Genomic DNA, 16,751 nt, shown 5'->3' on the forward strand with positions numbered 1-16,751 from the left:
GAATTATGTTGCACAAAGCACAATTTCACATCATTCCCGGTTCATTTGTGTGAAAACAAGGTCCAATCAGGCTGAAACGTTACAAGAAGGTAGAATATATTGAGTTGTAAGTGATCTGAACGTTTCATGATGATCGCACATTCCTATAGGGGGTAAAACCATGTCCCAAAGGTCACCGGATTTGGTGTCAATTTAAAGAAGTAGTCCTGTTACACATTTGTGGGCTTATAACTTGGCTTCTGAATGTCCTAGAGACATCAGGTTTGTTTTAATGTACTCCAATCAACAGCCCCTACAACCACAAAAAGGAATGGAGTCATTAGCACTTATGGTTTTTAAATGGCACCCAGAATTATGTTGCACGAAGCACAATTTCACATCATTCTGGGTTCATTTGTGTGAAAACAAGGTCCAATCAGGCTGAAACGTTACAGGAAGGTAGAATATATTGAGTTGTAAGTGATCTGAATGTTTCATGATGATAGCAGTTTCCTAAGGGGGTCAAACCGTGTCCCAAAGGTCACCGGATCTGGTGTCAATTTAAAGAAGTAGTCCAGTTACACATTTGTGGGCTTATAACTTGGCTTCTGAATGTCCTAGAGAGATCAGGTTTGTTTTAGTGTACTCCAATCAACAGCCCCTACAACCTCAAAAAGGAATGGAGTCATTAGCACTTATGGTTTTTAAATGGCACCCAGAATTATGCTGCACTAAGCACAATTTCACATCATTCTGGGTTCATTTGTGTGAAAACAAGGTCCAATCAGGCTGAAACGTTACAGGAAGGTAGAATCTATTGAGTTGTACTTGATCTGAACGTTTCATGATGATAGCACTTTCCTAAGGGGGTCAAACCATGTCCCAAAGGTCACCGGATCTGGTGTCAATTTAAAGAAGTAGTCCAGTTACACATTTGTGGGCTTATCACTTGGCTTCTGAATGTCCTAGAGAGATCAGGTTTGTTTTAGTGTACTCCAATCAACAGCCCCTACAACCTCAAAAAGGAATGGAGTCATTAGCACTTATGGTTTTTAAATGGCACCCAGAATTATGTTGCACGAAGCACAATTTCACATCATTCTGGGTCCATTTGTGTGAAAACAAGGTCCAATCAGGCTGAAACGTTACAAGAAGGTAGAATCTATTGAGTTGTAAGTGATCTGAACGTTTCATGATGATCGCACATTCCTATAGGGGGTCAAACCATGTCCCAAAGGTCACCGGGCCTGGTGTCACTTTAAAGAAGTAGTCCAGTTACACCTTTGTGGGCTTATAACTTGGCTTCTGAATGTCCTAGAGAGATCAGGTTTGTTTTAGTGTACTCCAGTCAACAGCCCCTACAACCACAAAAAGGAATGGAGTCATTAGCACTTATGGTTTTTAAATGGCACCCAGAATTATGTTGCACGAAGCACAATTTCACATCATTCGGAGTTCATTTGTGTGAAAACAAGGTCCAATCAGGCTGAAACGTTACAGGAAGGTAGAATCTATTGAGTTGTAAGTGATCTGAACGTTTCAAGATGATCGCACATTCCTATAGGGGGTCAAACCATGTCCCAAAGGTCACCGGATCTGGTGTCAATTTAAAGAAGTAGTCCAGTTACACATTTGTAGACTTATATCTTGGCTTCTGAATGTCCTAGAGAGATCAGGTTTGTTTTAGTATACTCCAATCAACAGCCCCTACAACCACAAAAAGGAATGGAGTCATTAGCACTTATGTTTTTTAAATGGCACCCAGAATTATGTTGCACGAAGCACAATTTCACATCATTCTGGGTTCATTTGTGTGAAAACAAGGTACAATCAGGCTGAAACGTTACAGGAAGGTAGAATCTATTGAGTTGTAAGTGATCTGAATGTTTCATGATGATAGCACTTTCCTAAGGGGGTCAAACCGTGTCCCAAAGGTCACCGGATCTGGTGTCAATTTAAAGAAGTAGTCCAGTTACACATTTGTGGGCTTATAACTTGGCTTCTGAATGTCCTAGAGAGATCAGGTTTGTTTTAGTGTACTCCAATCAACAGCCCCTACAACCTCAAAAAGGAATGGAGTCATTAGCACTTATGGTTTTTAAATGGCACCCAGAATTATGCTGCACTAAGCACAATTTCACATCATTCTGGGTTCATTTGTGTGAAAACAAGGTCCAATCAGGCTGAAACGTTACAGGAAGGTAGAATCTATTGAGTTGTACTTGATCTGAACGTTTCATGATGATAGCACTTTCCTAAGGGGGTCAAACCATGTCCCAAAGGTCACCGGATCTGGTGTCAATTTAAAGAAGTAGTCCAGTTACACATTTGTGGGCTTATAACTTGGCTTCTGAATGTCCTAGAGAGATCAGGTTTGTTTTAGAGTACTCCAATTAACAGCCCCCATTACCACTAAAAGGAATGGAGTCATTAGCACTTATGGTTTTTAAATGGCACCCAGAATTATGTTGCACAAAGCACAATTTCACATCATTCTGGGTTCATTTGTGTGAAAACAAGGTCCAATCAGACTGAAACGTTACAAGAAGGTAGAATCTATTGAGTTGTAAGTGATCTGAACGTTTCATGATGATCGCACATTCCTATAGGGGGTAAAACCATGTCCCAAAGGTCACCGGATCTGGTGTCAATTTAAAGAAGTAGTCCTGTTACACATTTGTGGGCTTATAACTTGGCTTCTGAATGTCCTAGAGACATCAGGTTTGTTTTAATGTACTCCAATCAACAGCCCCTACAACGACAAAAAGGAATGGAGTCATTAGCACTTATGGTTTTTAAATGGCACCCAGAATTATGTTGCACGAAGCACAATTTCACATCATTCTGGGTTCATTTGTGTGAAAACAAGGTCCAATCAGGCTGAAACGTTACAGGAAGGTAGAATCTATTGAGTTGTAAGTGATCTGAACGTTTCATGATGATAGCACTTTCCTAAGGGGGTCAAACCATGTCCCAAAGGTCACCGGATCTGGTGTCAATTTAAAGAAGTAGTCCAGTTACACATTTGTAGACTTATAACTTGGCTTCTGAATGTCCTAGAGAGATCAGGTTTGTTTTAGTATACTCCAATCAACAGCCCCTACAACCACAAAAAGGAATGGAGTCATTAGCACTTATGGTTTTTAAATGGCACCCAGAATTATGTTGCACGAAGCACAATTTCACATCATTCTGGGTTCATTTGTGTGAAAACAAGGTACAATCAGGCTGAAACGTTACAGGAAGGTAGAATCTATTGAGTTGTAAGTGATCTGAACGTTTCATGATGATAGCACTTTCCTAAGGGGGTCAAACCATGTCCCAAAGGTCACCGGATCTGGTGTCAATTTAAAGAAGTAGTCCAGTTACACATTTGTAGACTTATAACTTGGCTTCTGAATGTCCTAGAGAGATCAGGTTTGTTTTAGTATACTCCAATCAACAGCCCCTACAACCACAAAAAGGAATGGAGTCATTAGCACTTATGGTTTTTAAATGGCACCCAGAATTATGTTGCACGAAGCACAATTTCACATCATTCTGGGTTCATTTGTGTGAAAACAAGGTACAATCAGGCTGAAACGTTACAGGAAGGTAGAATCTATTGAGTTGTAAGTGATCTGAATGTTTCATGATGATAGCACTTTCCTAAGGGGGTCAAACCGTGTCCCAAAGGTCACCGGATCTGGTGTCAATTTAAAGAAGTAGTCCAGTTACACATTTGTGGGCTTATAACTTGGCTTCTGAATGTCCTAGAGAGATCAGGTTTGTTTTAGTGTACTCCAATCAACAGCCCCTACAACCTCAAAAAGGAATGGAGTCATTAGCACTTATGGTTTTTAAATGGCACCCAGAATTATGCTGCACTAAGCACAATTTCACATCATTCTGGGTTCATTTGTGTGAAAACAAGGTCCAATCAGGCTGAAACGTTACAGGAAGGTAGAATCTATTGAGTTGTACTTGATCTGAACGTTTCATGATGATAGCACTTTCCTAAGGGGGTCAAACCATGTCCCAAAGGTCACCGGATCTGGTGTCAATTTAAAGAAGTAGTCCAGTTACACATTTGTGGGCTTATCACTTGGCTTCTGAATGTCCTAGAGAGATCAGGTTTGTTTTAGTGTACTCCAATCAACAGCCCCTACAACCTCAAAAAGGAATGGAGTCATTAGCACTTATGGTTTTTAAATGGCACCCAGAATTATGTTGCACGAAGCACAATTTCACATCATTCTGGGTCCATTTGTGTGAAAACAAGGTCCAATCAGGCTGAAACGTTACAAGAAGGTAGAATCTATTGAGTTGTAAGTGATCTGAACGTTTCATGGTGATCGCACATTCCTATAGGGGGTCAAACCATGTCCCAAAGGTCACCGGGCCTGGTGTCACTTTAAAGAAGTAGTCCAGTTACACCTTTGTGGGCTTATAACTTGGCTTCTGAATGTCCTAGAGAGATCAGGTTTGTTTTAGTGTACTCCAGTCAACAGCCCCTACAACCACAAAAAGGAATGGAGTCATTAGCACTTATGGTTTTTAAATGGCACCCAGAATTATGTTGCACGAAGCACAATTTCACATCATTCGGAGTTCATTTGTGTGAAAACAAGGTCCAATCAGGCTGAAACGTTACAGGAAGGTAGAATCTATTGAGTTGTAAGTGATCTGAACGTTTCAAGATGATCGCACATTCCTATAGGGGGTCAAACCATGTCCCAAAGGTCACCGGATCTGGTGTCAATTTAAAGAAGTAGTCCAGTTACACATTTGTAGACTTATATCTTGGCTTCTGAATGTCCTAGAGAGATCAGGTTTGTTTTAGTATACTCCAATCAACAGCCCCTACAACCACAAAAAGGAATGGAGTCATTAGCACTTATGTTTTTTAAATGGCACCCAGAATTATGTTGCACGAAGCACAATTTCACATCATTCTGGGTTCATTTGTGTGAAAACAAAGTCCAATCAGGCTGAAACGTTACAGGAAGGTAGAATCTATTGAGTTGTAAGTGATCTGAATGTTTCATGATGATAGCACTTTCCTAAGGGGGTCAAATCATGTCCCAAAGTTCACCGGATCTGGAGTCAATTTAAAGAAGTAGTCCAGTTACACATTTGTGGGCTTATAACTTTGCTTCTGAATGTCCTAGAGAGATCAGGTTTGTTTTAATGTACTCCAATCAACAGCCCCTACAACCACAAAAAGGAATGGAGTCATTAGCACTTATAATTTGTAAATGGCACCCAGAATTATGTTGCACGAAGCACAATTTCACATCATTCTGGGTCCATTTCTGTGAAAACAAGGTCCAATCAGGCTGAACCGCTACAGGAAGGTAGAATCTATTGAGTTGTAAGTGATCTGAACGTTTCATGATGATAGCTCTTTCCTAAGGGGGTCAAACCATGTCGCAAAGGTCACCGGAGCTGGTGTCAATTTAAAGTAGTCCAGTTACACATTTGTGGGCTTATAACTTGGCTTCTGAATGTTCTAGAGAGATCAGGTTTGTTTTAGTGTACTCCAATCAACAGCCCCTACAACCACAAAAAGGAATGGAGTCATTAGCACTTAAGGTTTGTAAATGGCACCCAGAATTATGTTGCACGAAGCACAATTTCACATCATTCTGGGTTCATTTGTGTGAAAACAAGGTCCAATCAGGCTGAAACGCGACAAGAAGGTAGAATCTATTGAGTTGTAAGTGATCTGAACGTTTCATGATGATAGCACTTTCCTAAGGGGGTCAAACTATGTCGCAAAGGTCACCGGAGCTGGTGTCAATTTAAAGAAGTAGTCCAGTTACACATTTGTGGGCTTATAACTTGGCTTCTGAATGTTCTAGAGAGATCAGGTTTGTTTTAGTGTACTCCAATCAACAGCCCCTACAACTACAAAAAGGAATGGAGTCATTAGCACTTAAGGTTTGTAAATGGCACCCAGAATTATGTTGCACGAAGCACAATTTCACATCATTCTGGGTTCATTTGTGTGAAAACAAGGTCCAATCAGGCTGAAACGCGACAAGAAGGTAGAATCTATTGAGTTGTAAGTGATCTGAACGTTTCAAGATGATCGCACATTCCTATAGGGGGTCAAACCATGTCCCAAAGGTCACCAGGCCTGGTGTCACTTTAAAGAAGTAGTCTAGTTACACATTTGTGGACTTATAACTTGGCTTCTGAATGTCCTAGAGAGATCAGGTTTGTTTTAGTGTACTCCAATCAACATCCCCTACAACCTCAAAAAGGAATGGAGTCATTAGCACTTATGGTTTTTAAATGGCACCCAGAATTATGCTGCACTAAGCACAATTTCACATCATTCTGGGTTCATTTGTGTGAAAACAAGGTCCAATCAGGCTGAAACGTTACAGGAAGGTAGAATCTATTGAGTTGTAATTGATCTGAACGTTTCATGATGATAGCACTTTCCTAAGGGGGTCAAACCATGTCCCAAAGGTCACCGGATCTGGTGTCAATTTAAAGAAGTAGTCCAGTTACACATTTGTGGGCTTATCACTTGGCTTCTGAATGTCCTAGAGAGATCAGGTTTGTTTTAGTGTACTCCAATCAACAGCCCCTACAACCTCAAAAAGGAATGGAGTCATTAGCACTTATGGTTTTTAAATGGCACCCAGAATTATGTTGCACGAAGCACAATTTCACATCATTCTGGGTTCATTTGTGTGAAATCAAGGTCCAATCAGGCTGAAATGTTACAGGAAGGTAGAATCTATTGAGTTGTAAGTGATCTGAACGTTTCATCATGATAGCACTTTCCTAAGGGGGTCAAACCATGTCCCAAAGGTCACCGGATCTGGTGTCATTTTAAAGAAGTTGTCCAGTTACACCTTTGTGGGCTTATAACTTGGCTTCTGAATGTCCTAGAGAGATCAGGTTTGTTTTAGTATACTCCAATCAACAGCCCCTACAACCACAAAAAGGAATGGAGTCATTAGCACTTATGGTTTTTAAATGGCACCCAGAATTATGTTGCACGAAGCACAATTTCTCATCATTCTGGGTTCATTTGTGGGAAAACAAGGTCCAATCAGGTTGAAACGTTACAGGAAGGTAGAATCTATTGAGTTGTAAGTGATCTGAACGTTTCATGATAATAGCACTTTCCTAAGGGGGTCAAACCATGTCCCAAAGGTCACCGGATCTGGTGTCAATTTAAAGAAGTAGTCCAGTTACACATTTGTGGACTTATAACTTGGCTTCTGAATGTCCTAGAGAGATCAGGTTTGTTTTAATGTACTCCAATCAACAGCCCCTACAACCACAAAAAGGAATGGAGTCATTAGCACTTATGGTTTTTAAATGGCACCCAGAATTATGTTGCGCAAAGCACAATTTCACATCATTCTGGGTTCATTTGTGTGAAAACAAGGTCCAATCAGGCTGAAACGTTACAGGAAGGTAGAATCTATTGAGTTGTAAGTGATCTGAACGTTTCATGGTAATAGCACTTTCCTAAGGGGGTCAAACCATGTCCCAAAGGTCACCGGATCTGGTGTCACTTTAAAGAAGTAGTCCAGTTACACCTTTGTGGGCTTATAACTTGGCTTCTGAATTGCTAGAGAGGTCAGGTTTGTTTTAGAGTACTCCAATTAACAGCCCCCATTACCGCTAAAAGGAATGGAGTCATTAGCACTTATGGTTTTTAAATGGCACCCAGAATTATCTTGCACGAAGCACAATTTCACATCATTCTGGGTTCATTTGTGTGAAAACAAGGTCCAATCAGGCTGAAACGTTACAGGAAGGTAGAATCTATTGAGTTGTAAGTGATCTGAACGTTTCATGATGATAGCACTATCCTAAGGGGGTCAAACCATGTCCCAAAGGTCACCGGATCTGGTGTCAATTTAAAGAAGTAGTCCAGTTACACATTTGTAGACTTATAACTTGGCTTCTGAATGTCCTAGAGAGATCAGGTTTGTTTTAGTATACTCCAATCAACAGCCCCTACAACCACAAAAAGGAATGGAGTCATTAGCACTTATGGTTTTTAAATGGCACCCAGAATTATGTTGCACGAAGCACAATTTCACATCATTCTGGGTTCATTTGTGTGAAAACAAGGTACAATCAGGCTGAAACGTTACAGGAAGGTAGAATCTATTGAGTTGTAAGTGATCTGAATGTTTCATGATGATAGCTCTTTCCTAAGGGGGTCAAACCGTGTCCCAAAGGTCACCGGATCTGGTGTCAATTTAAAGAAGTAGTCCAGTTACACATTTGTGGGCTTATAACTTGGCTTCTGAATGTCCTAAAGAGATCAGGTTTGTTTTAATGTACTCCAACCAACAGCCCCCACAACCACAAATAGGAATGGAGTCATTAGCACTTATGGTTTGTAAATGGCACCCAGAATTATGTTGCACGAAGCACAATTTCACATCATTATGGGTCCATTTGTGTGAAAACAAGGTCCAATCAGGCTGAAACGTTACAAGAAGGTAGAATCTATTGAGTTGTAAGTGATCTGAACATTTCATGATGATCGCACATTCCTATAGGGGGTCAAACCATGTCCCAAAGGTCACCAGGCCTGGTGTCACTTTAAAGAAGTAGTCCAGTTACACATTTATGGACTTATAACTTGGCTTCTGAATGTCCTAGAGAGATCAGGTTTGTTTTAGTGTACTCCAATCAACATCCCCTACAACCTCAAAAAGGAATGGAGTCATTAGCACTTATGGTTTTTAAATGGCACCCAGAATTATGCTGCACTAAGCACAATTTCACATCATTCTGGGTTCATTTGTGTGAAAACAAGGTCCAATCAGGCTGAAACGTTACAGGAAGGTAGAATCTATTGAGTTGTAAGTGATCTGAACGTTTCATGATGATAGCACTTTCCTAAGGGGGTCAAACCATGTCCCAAAGGTCACCGGATCTGGTGTCAATTTAAAGAAGTAGTCCAGTTACACATGTGTGGGCGTATAACTTGGCTTCTGAATGTCCTAGAGAGATCAGGTTTGTTTTAGTGTACTCCAATCAACAGCCCCTACAACCTCAAAAAGGAATGGAGTCATTAGCACTTATGGTTTTTAAATGGCACCCAGAATTATGCTGCACTAAGCACAATTTCACATCATTCTGGGTTCATTTGTGTGAAAACAAGGTCCAATCAGGCTGAAACGTTACAGGAAGGTAGAATCTATTGAGTTGTAATTGATCTGAACGTTTCATGATGATAGCACTTTCCTAAGGGGGTCAAACCATGTCCCAAAGGTCACCGGATCTGGTGTCAATTTAAAGAAGGAGTCCAGTTACACATTTTTGGGCTTATCACTTGGCTTCTGAATGTCCTAGAGAGATCAGGTTTGCTTTAGTGTACTCCAATCAACAGCCCCTACAACCTCAAAAAGGAATGGAGTCATTAGCACTTATGGTTTTTAAATGGCACCCAGAATTATGTTGCACGAAGCACAATTTCACATCATTCTGGGTCCACTTGTGTGAAAACAAGGTCCAATCAGGCTGAAACGTTACAAGAAGGTAGAATCTATTGAGTTGTAAGTGATCTGAACGTTTCATGATGATCGCACATTCCTATAGGGGGTCAAACCATGTCCCAAAGGTCACCGGGCCTGGTGTCACTTTAAAGAAGTAGTCCAGTTACACCTTTGTGGGCTTATAACTTGGCTTCTGAATACCTTAGAGAGGTCAGGTTTGTTTTAGAGTACTCCAATTAACAGCCCCCATTACCACTAAAAGGAATGGAGTCATTAGCACTTATGGTTTTTAAATGGCACCCAGAATTATGTTGCACGAAGCACAATTTCACATAATTCTGGGTTCATTTGTGTGAAAACAAGGTACAATCAGGCTGAAACGTTACAGGAAGGTAGAATCTATTGAGTTGTAAGTGATCTGAATGTTTCATGATGATAGCACTTTCCTAAAGGGGTCAAATCGTGTCCCAAAGGTCACCGGATCTGGTGTCAATTTAAAGAAGTAGTCCAGTTACACATTTGTGGGCTTATAACTTGGCTTCTGAATGTCCTAAAGAGATCAGGTTTGTTTTAATGTACTCCAACCAACAGCCCCCACAACCACAAATAGGAATGGAGTCATTAGCACTTATCGTTTGTAAATGGCACCCAGAATTATGTTGCACGAAGCACAATTTCACATCATTCTGGGTCCATTTGTGTGAAAACAAGGTCCAATCAGGCTGAAACGTTACAAGAAGGTAGAATCTATTGAGTTGTAAGTGATCTGAACATTTCATGATGATCGCACATTCCTATAGGGGGTCAAACCATGTCCCAAAGGTCACCAGGCCTGGTGTCACTTTAAAGAAGTAGTCCAGTTACACATTTGTGGACTTATAACTTGGCTTCTGAATGTCCTAGAGAGATCAGGTTTGTTTTAGTGTACTCCAATCAACATCCCCTACAACCTCAAAAAGGAATGGAGTCATTAGCACTTATGGTTTTTAAATGGCACCCAGAATTATGCTGCACTAAGCACAATTTCACATCATTCTGGGTTCATTTTTGTGAAAACAAGGTCCAATCAGGCTGAAACGTTACAGGAAGGTAGAATCTATTGAGTTGTAAGTGATCTGAACGTTTCATGATGATAGCATTTTCCTAAGGGGGTCAAACCATGTCCCAAAGGTCACCGGATCTGGTGTCAATTTAAAGAAGTAGTCCAGTTACACATGTGTGGGCTTATAACTTGGCTTCTGAATGTCCTAGAGAGATCAGGTTTGTTTTAGTGTACTCCAATCAACAGCCCCTACAACCTCAAAAAGGAATGGAGTCATTAGCACTTATGGTTTTTAAATGGCACCCAGAATTATGCTGCACTAAGCACAATTTCACATCATTCTGGGTTCATTTGTGTGAAAAAAAGGTCCAATCAGGCTGAAACGTTACAGGAAGGTAGAATCTATTGAGTTGTAATTGATCTGAACGTTTCATGATGATAGCACTTTCCTAAGGGGGTCAAACCATGTCCCAAAGGTCACCGGATCTGGTGTCAATTTAAAGAAGTAGTCCAGTTACACATTTGTGGGCTTATCACTTGGCTTCTGAATGTCCTAGAGAGATCAGGTTTGTTTTAGTGTACTCCAATCAACAGCCCCTACAACCTCAAAAAGGAATGGAGTCATTAGCACTTATGGTTTTTAAATGGCACCCAGAATTATGTTGCACGAAGCACAATTTCACATCATTCTGGGTCCACTTGTGTGAAAACAAGGTCCAATCAGGCTGAAACGTTACAAGAAGGTAGAATCTATTGAGTTGTAAGTGATCTGAACGTTTCATGATGATCGCACATTCCTATAGGGGGTCAAACCATGTCCCAAAGGTCACCGGGCCTGGTGTCACTTTAAAGAAGTAGTCCAGTTACACCTTTGTGTGCTTATAACTTGGCTTCTGAATAACTTAGAGAGGTCAGGTTTGTTTTAGAGTACTCCAATTAACAGCCCCCATTACCACTAAAAGGAATGGAGTCATTAGCACTTATGGTTTTTAAATGGCACCCAGAATTATGTTGCACGAAGCACAATTTCACATAATTCTGGGTTCATTTGTGTGAAAACAAGGTCCAATCAGGCTGAAACGTTACAGGAAGGTAGAATCTATTGAGTTGTAAGTGATCTCAACGTTTCATGATGATAGCACTATCCTAAGGGGGTCAAACCATGTCCCAAAGGTCACCGGATCTGGTGTCAATTTAAAGAAGTAGTCCAGTTACACATTTGTAGACTTATAACTTGGCTTCTGAATGTCCTAGAGAGATCAGGTTTGTTTTAGTATACTCAAATCAACAGCCCCTACAACCACAAAAAGGAATGGAGTCATTAGCACTTATGGTTTTTAAATGGCACCCAGAATTATGTTGCACGAAGCACAATTTCACATCATTCTGGGTTCATTTGTGTGAAAACAAGGTACAATCAGGCTGAAACGTTACAGGAAGGTAGAACCTATTGAGTTGTAAGTGATCTGAATGTTTCATGTTGATAGCACTTTCCTAAGGGGGTCAAACCGTGTCCCAAAGGTCACCGGATCTGGTGTCAATTTAAAGAAGTAGTCCAGTTACACATGTGTGGGCTTATAACTTGGCTTCTGAATGTCCTAGAGAGATCAGGTTTGTTTTAGAGTACTCCGATTAACAGCCCCCATTACCACTAAAAGGAATGGAGTCATTAGCACTTATGGTTTTTAAATGGCACCCAGAATTATGTTGCACAAAGCACAATTTCACATCATTCTGCGTTCATTTGTGTGAAAACAAGGTCCAATCAGGCTGAAACGTTACAAGAAGGTAGAATCTATTGAGTTGTAAGTGATCTGAACGTTTCATGATGATCGCACATTCCTATAGGGGGTAAAACCATGTCCCAAAGGTCACCGGGCCTGGTGTCACTTTAAAGAAGTAGTCCAGTTACACATTTGTGGGCTTATAACTTGGCTTCTGAATGTCCTAGAGACATCAGGTTTGTTTTAATGTACTCCAATTAACAGCCCCTACAACCACAAAAAGGAATGGAGTCATTAACACTTATGGTTTGTAAATGGCACCCAGATTTATGTTGCATGAAGCACAATTTCACATCATTCTGGGTCAATTTGTGTGAAAACAAGGTCCAATCAGGCTGAAACGTTACAAGAATGTAGAATCTATTGAGTTGTAAGTGATCTGAACGTTTCATGATGATCGCACTTTCCTATAGGGGGTAAAACCATGTCCCAAAGGTCACCGCGCCTGGTGTCACTTTAAAGAAGTAGTCCAGTTACACCTTTGTGGGCTTATAACTTGGCTTCTGAATACCCTAGAGAGGTCAGGTTTGTTTTAGAGTACTCCAATTAACAGCCCCCATTACCACTAAAAGGAATGGAGTCATTAGCACTTATGGTTTTTAAATGGCACCCAGAATTATCTTGCACGAAGCACAATTTCACATCATTCTGGGTTCATTTGTGTGAAAACAAGGTCCAATCAGGCTGAAACGTTACAGGAAGGTAGAATCTATTGAGTTGTAAGTGATCTGAATGTTTCATGATGATAGCACTATCCTAAGGGGTCAAACCATGTCCCAAAGGTCACCGGATCTGGTGTCAATTTAAAGAAGTAGTCCAGTTACACATTTGTAGACTTATAACTTGGCTTCTGAATGTCCTAGAGAGATCAGGTTTGTTTTAGTATACTCCAATCAACAGCCCCTACAACCACAAAAAGGAATGGAGTCATTAGCACTTATGGTTTTTAAATGGCACCCAGAATTATGTTGCACGAAGCACAATTTCACATTATTCTGGGTTCATTTGTGTGAAAACAAGGTACAATCAGGCTGAAACGTTACAGGAAGGTAGAATCTATTGAGTTGTAAGTGATCTGAATGTTTCATGATGATAGCACTTTCCTAAGGGGGTCAATCCGTGTCCCAAAGGTCACCGGATCTGGTGTCAATTTAAAGAAGTAGTCCAGTTACACATTTGTGGGCTTATAACTTGGCTTCTGAATGTCCTAAAGAGATCAGGTTTGGTTTAATGTACTCCAACCAACAGCCCCCACAACCACAAATAGGAATGGAGTCATTAGCACTTATGGTTTGTAAATGGCACCCAGAATTATGTTGCACGAAGCACAATTTCACATCATTCTGGGTCCATTTGTGTGAAAAAAAGGTCCAATCAGGCTGAAACGTTACAAGAAGGTAGAATCTATTGAGTTGTAAGTGATCTGAACATTTCATGATGATCGCACATTCCTATAGGGGGTCAAACCATGTCCCAAAGGTCACCAGGCCTGGTGTCACTTTAAAGAAGTAGTCCAGTTACACATTTGTGGACTTATAACTTGGCTTCTGAATGTCCTAGAGAGATCAGTTTTGTTTTAGTGTACTCCAATCAACATCCCCTACAACCTCAAAAAGGAATGGAGTCATTAGCACTTATGGTTTTTAAATGGCACCCAGAATTATGCTGCACTAAGCACAATTTCACATCATTCTGGGTTCATTTGTGTGAAAACAAGGTCCAATCAGGCTGAAACGTTACAGGAAGGTAGAATCTATTGAGTTGTAAGTGATCTGAACGTTTCATGATGATAGCACTTTCCTAAGGGGGTCAAACCATGTCCCAAAGGTCACCGGATCTGGTGTCAATTTAAAGAAGTAGTCCAGTTACACATGTGTGGGCTTATAACTTGGCTTCTGAATGTCCTAGAGAGATCAGGTTTGTTTTAGTGTACTCCAATCAACAGCCCCTACAACCTCAAAAAGGAATGGAGTCATTAGCACTTATGGTTTTTAAATGGCACCCAGAATTATGCTGCACTAAGCACAATTTCACATCATTCTGGGTTCATTTGTGTGAAAACAAGGTCCATTCAGGCTGAAACGTTACAAGAAGGTAGAATCTATTGAGTTGTAAGTGATCTGAACGTTTCATGATGATCGCACATTCCTATAGGGGGTCAAACCATGTCCCAAAGGTCACCGGGCCTGGTGTCACTTTAAAGAAGTAGTCCAGTTACACCTTTGTGGGCTTATAACTTGGCTTCTGAATACCTTAGAGAGGTCAGGTTTGTTTTAGAGTACTCCAATTAACAGCCCCCATTACCACTAAAAGGAATGGAGTCATTAGCACTTATGGTTTTTAAATGGCACCCAGAATTATGTTGCACGAAGCACAATTTCACATAATTCTGGGTTCATTTGTGTGAAAACAAGGTACAATCAGGCTGAAACGTTACAGGAAGGTAGAATCTATTGAGTTGTAAGTGATCTGAATGTTTCATGATGATAGCACTTTCCTAAGGGGGTCAAACCGTGTCCCAAAGGTCACCGGATCTTGTGTCAATTTAAAGAAGTAGTCCAGTTACACATTTGTGGGCTTATAACTTGGCTTCTGAATGTCCTAAAGAGATCAGGTTTGTTTTAATGTACTCCAACCAACAGCCCCCACAACCACAAATAGGAATGGATTCATTAGCACTTATGGTTTGTAAATGGCACCCAGAATTATGTTGCACGATGCACAATTTCACATCATTCTGGGTCCATTTGTGTGAAAACAAGGTCCAATCAGGCTGAAACGTTACAAGAAGGTAGAATCTATTGAGTTGTAAGTGATCTGAACATTTCATGATGATCGCACATTCCTATAGGGGGTCAAACCATGTCCCAAAGGTCACCAGGCCTGGTGTCACTTTAAAGAAGTAGTCCAGTTACACATTTGTGGACTTATAACTTGGCTTCTGAATGTCCTAGAGAGATCAGGTTTGTTTTAGTGTACTCCAATCAACATCCCCTACAACCTCAAAAAGGAATGGAGTCATTAGCACTTATGGTTTTTAAATGGCACCCATAATTATGCTGCACTAAGCACAATTTCACATCATTCTGGGTTCATTTGTGTGAAAACAAGGTCCAATCAGGCTGAAACGTTACAGGAAGGTAGAATCTATTGAGTTGTAAGTGATCTGAACGTTTCATGATGATAGCACTTTCCTAAGGGGGTCAAACCATGTCCCAAAGGTCACCGGATCTGGTGTCAATTTAAAGAAGTAGTCCAGTTACACATGTGTGGGCTTATAACTTGGCTTCTGAATGTCCTAGAGAGATCAGGTTTGTTTTAGTGTACTCCAATCAACAGCCCCTACAACCTCAAAAAGGAATGGAGTCATTAGCACTTATGGTTTTTAAATGGCACCCAGAATTATGCTGCACTAAGCACAATTTCACATCATTCTGGGTTCATTTGTGTGAAAACAAGGTCCAATCAGGCTGAAACGTTACAGGAAGGTAGAATCTATTGAGTTGTAATTGATCTGAACGTTTCATGATGATAGCACTTTCCTAAGGGGGTCAAACCATGTCCCAAAGGTCACCGGATCTGGTGTCAATTTAAAGAAGTAGTCCAGTTACACATTTGTGGGCTTATCACTTGGCTTCTGAATGTCCTAGAGAGATCATGTTTGTTTTAGTGTACTCCAATCAACAGCCCCTACAACCTCAAAAAGGAATGGAGTCATTAGCACTTATGGTTTTTAAATGGCACCCAGAATTATGTTGCACGAAGCACAATTTCACATCATTCTGGGTCCACTTGTGTGAAAACAAGGTCCAATCAGGCTGAAACGTTACAAGAAGGTAGAATCTATTGAGTTGTAAGTGATCTGAACGTTTCATGATGATCGCACATTCCTATAGGGGGTCAAACCATGTCCCAAAGGTCACCGGGCCTGGTGTCACTTTAAAGAAGTAGTCCAGTTACACCTTTGTGGGCTTATAACTTGGCTTCTGAATACCTTAGAGAGGTCAGGTTTGTTTTAGAGTACTCCAATTAACAGCCCCCATTACCACTAAAAGGAATGGAGTCATTAGCACTTATGGTTTTTAAATGGCACCCAGAATTATGATGCACGAAGCACAATTTCACATAATTCTGGGTTCATTTGTGTGAAAACAAGGTCCAATCAGGCTGAAACGTTACAGGAAGGTAGAATCTATTGAGTTGTAAGTGATCTGAACGTTTCATGATGATAGCACTATCCTAAGGGGGTCAAACCATGTCCCAAAGGTCACCGGATCTGGTGTCAATTTAAAGAAGTAGTCCAGTTACACATTTGTAGACTTATAACTTGGCTTCTGAATGTCCTAGAGAGATCAGGTTTGTTTTAGTATACTCCAATCAACAGCCCCTACAACCACAAAAAGGAATGGAGTCATTAGCACTTATGGTTTTTAAATGGCACCCAGAATTATGTTGCACGAAGCACAATTTCACATCATT

Source organism: Nothobranchius furzeri, chromosome 18 (genome assembly GCF_043380555.1).
Source record: "Nothobranchius furzeri strain GRZ-AD chromosome 18, NfurGRZ-RIMD1, whole genome shotgun sequence".
NCBI classification, from domain to species: Eukaryota; Metazoa; Chordata; class Actinopteri; order Cyprinodontiformes; family Nothobranchiidae; genus Nothobranchius; species Nothobranchius furzeri.